The sequence below is a fragment of the Cervus canadensis genome, chromosome 27 (assembly GCF_019320065.1).
Source record: "Cervus canadensis isolate Bull #8, Minnesota chromosome 27, ASM1932006v1, whole genome shotgun sequence".
NCBI classification, from domain to species: Eukaryota; Metazoa; Chordata; class Mammalia; order Artiodactyla; family Cervidae; genus Cervus; species Cervus canadensis.
In genome coordinates this window covers 38,900,382-38,904,266 of record NC_057412.1, presented here as the reverse complement: position 1 = coordinate 38,904,266, position 3,885 = coordinate 38,900,382, and positions in this window count along the sequence as shown.

Here is a 3,885-nt window from a genome sequence, read left to right as displayed (position 1 = left end):
CTGGCGTGCTGCAGTCCATGGGGCCACAAAGAGTCGGACACGACTGAGCCTCTTGAGCACATACAAATAATTAATGAAATAGTTCTTTTTGACAGCAACCCAAAGAAGTTCGGTCCAGTCTGATGATCACATCCCAGTCTAGTCAGTGAACTATGAAAACTAAAGCGCCGTCCCGAGTTGGAACTCCATGCTCTCCTGGTGTAGCCTTGCCTCCGGCCGGGAGGAGGCTTGACGGGCCTTTTCTCTCCACCTTCAGTCACCTGTCCTCCTCAGACGGTCACTCCTCTGTGGTAAACCGTGGGAAGGGTAGACTAGGAACAAGGACAGCTTTGTGCGGCTGCCTCAGGCGTCCTCTGACCTTGGGGCTATGGAGGCCCACACACACCGCTGCTCTTTCTCTTTTAAGGGCCGCTGTGGGGAGTTTCTCAGACACCTGCCCCCCGCAGACTTTTCTGGTGCGGTTCCTCTAGTGTGAGAAGTCCGTGTCTCTCCTCCAGCTGTCTGTTCACCGCTCTCCCTTCAGAGCCTGGCTTCCTGGCAGGCTGGCTCCTCTGTGCTGGGGCCCTGGCGCTTCCGGGTTGTTTAGGAGTTCTCCTTTATTGGGACCACAGGTCAGCTCCTTCTGTGGGGAAGACATTCAGCCCTCAGGTGACGGGAACGGCTAATGGAGACCTGGACAGTGGAAATGCAGGTCTCTCCCAACTCAACCTGACTTCTCGCTGCTTCGCTGCCTCAGCCTCAGCTAGCCAAGCCCTTACAGCTTTTAACTTTTCAAGGGTGAATCAGATATTCTTTCATAGGTTCCTTAAGCTTCAGGGGACACGTGTCCCTTCTCAAGCGACTGAGCAGTGAGGGAGAGGCAAGCCCTTCCTCACCACAGTGGGTGGGGCGGGGGAAAGCCCAGAGCCTTCAGCTTAGCTCCCCAGAGATGTCTGTTTCCTATTTGTCCAAACTCGGATGACTCCTCAAGGCACTTATAGATCTTTGAGGGGACTGATGAACTAAATGCTACAAGATCTGTTTTTAGACTATCCCCTACAGCTCCTGCTCAGGGGTCTAACATCTCAGTATGGAACATGGAGCTTCTGATAAAACGAGACTGAAGTAATAGAATACATTACATTTAAATCCTCTTAAACATTATTAAACAGTAATAATTTTGTTTAACATTTTCCTTCTTTGGATTACTTAAAACCTAAGAGAGCAGAAGCCTTGTTTGAATTAAGTCATAGTACACACTGCTTAGCACAGTGTCTAGTATATAATAAAATGCTTAACAAATATTTATTGAATGATGCATGAATCAATAAGTAAATGTCTTATCTTTCTTGAAATATATGAACTAACCTTGTAAGTCTGGTTAACCATATTACTCATTTTTTCAGATGTGAGTACATAGAAGGACACATAATTGTTAAATTTTGAGATTTGTTTCCTCTCATCAGTCCTCAAATAAGACTTATTTTCTTAGTGTGTATTTCCTCAGGAAGAGAGTAATAAATCTGTTTCAAAAATTAGTTCCCTCTAAGTAGGGGCTACATATTTAAATATGTTTAGTTAGATAGAAGAAAAAATTGAGAGGGAAAAGTACTATGAAGAATGAAGTCCTATTTAGTTTAATATTAGTCAATTACATTAGCCAGTTAATATGAGTTAATTATGGGCTTCCCAGGTGGCAAATACCCCGCCTGTCAATGCAGGAGATGTAAGAGGCATGGAGTTTGATGCCTGGATTGGGACGATTCCCCTGGAGGAGGGCGTGGAAACCCACTCCAGTATTCTTGTCTGGAGAATCCCATGAATTGAGAAGCCTGGCAGGCTACAGTCCTTGGGGTTGCACAGAGTCGGACACGACTGAAACAACTCAGCACAGAACTCATACGCGTTAGTTAATTTTATTTAATATTATTCAGTTTATATACTGTAAATAACCTATACCATTTTCTTTCCTTTTTTAATGTCCTAGCTGGCTTAGTCACTAAGTCGTATCTGACTCTTGCGACCCCAAGGTCTGTAGCCCGCCATGCTCCTCTGTCCATGGGATTCTCCAGGCAAGAATACTGGAGTGGGTTGCCATTTCCTTCTCCGTTTTAGTGTCTTTCATTAGATAAATGTGTGAGGAGCAGAGCTTGTGTCTGTGTATTTCTCTTCACTGTGTGTCACTCTGTATAATTTCCGACACTAAGAGAATGTTAAACTCAGTACCTGCTTTCCTGATGATGACAGGAAGAGAGATGACATGCTTTACAGGAAGGGATGAAGAGGAGACAGTGGAGAGGGTAACAGCCCTCAGATTGCTGAGGAAATTATGCAAAAAACGTCATCTCGTTGGTGCTTATAACTTGGCCCTGCAAGACCTCTTGTCGTGATAAATTTCAGCCTTATGTTGTTTCCTGTGACAACATGAGATTCTTAAGAGAGTGCTCAGGTGACGCACTCTCTGGGCAGTCACACCGTGTGTTCAGCCAGCACAGAACTAAGACAGCTGCTTCCAGGGCCCTGCTCCCTGCCACATCCAGCCCTGACTCTTCTGTGCAGCCCCGGGCTGCCCCAGTCTTCCAGGAATCATACTTAGGGCACGGTCTTGCCTTGGTGTGTGAGAGGAACCACTTCCTAGAATTGTGCCTCATTCCTCCGCTCTGGGCTGTTTCCTGCTGAATAGTTCGTCAAATAGAGATTGAATTGATTTTACGCTACTGAGAAAACGAGTCACGCTTTCCAAGGAAGTTATTTCCATTTTAACACCTGGACTTTCAAGACCGTAATCCTAATTTTTTGCTTCTTGTCTTTCTCCCTTCCTTCCTGCCTTTCTTCATACAGTGTTTGAGCACCTCAGCTGGTGCCAGGCATTGCAGTAGGCCCTGGGGGTGCAGGGTGCGCCCCTACTTTCATGGAAGTCATGTGGAACATGGGCTGCCTCTAAACTGGGGGAGAATAGCACATTTCATTTCTGAGTCCCTGAACAGCATCCCTAATCATTCAGTCATGCTCTCACTTGCTCACTTGTCAGGAAAGATAAAATCTATTCACCATGTTTGTCTCAACATTCTAATGGTGGAATATGTCGTTGCTATGGAGATGAAGAAATATTTTGACTAGGAGAATTGTTTAGAGCCCCTCAAATTACATTTCTTTGCCTACTCACAGAGCTAATCTCTATAGAGCTAATCTTTATCCAGAGATGGATAAACCAGTTTGTCCTGTCGTCCCTAACTGTAACAACCTCAAGCAACTCCTTCAGTCTATTTGTTATGGATTTATTATAGGTTTATTATAATAATCTCCAGATTTATTGCAAACTTGCTAAATATAGCTCCAGCTTCCCCCTTTGTAGATGACGTAAGCACCTGTGCTTAGATGCCCTAGCATGCCCCTCAGTGTCACCGGATGTGTTACCTCTCATTTTCCATCTCTGGTTTTGTGAAGAACTAGTTTCACACAGATGCATATCTCTCTGTGAAATCATAGTTTAAAAAACTCCCAGTAATTTTTTTCCTTAATAAAAATGTTTGGATTTTTATCTCAAACTTTCTATATGACACATCTATTCTTCTATCCTTATCTTCTAAAGAAAAATCTTTCAAAATATGTCTCTAAGTCATATCAGCATACAATGACTTATATCTCCAAAATAAGCATACTAATTTGATAATACACTCTTCCCCACATAAACATAAACATTCTTTCCTTCCTTTGTAAAATAGAATTTACTTTCTTGTTAATCCATTAAACAGGACTAACTAGTTTTGTTCCTTTAGTTCCTTGGGATTGATACAGATTCACTAGCAAAAACAACACATAAAGTTATTAAAAAAGTATGAAAATAATTTAAGTGAAACAGTATGCTCATATTTAATAAAAGGATAACATATACTTGCTTAAAAT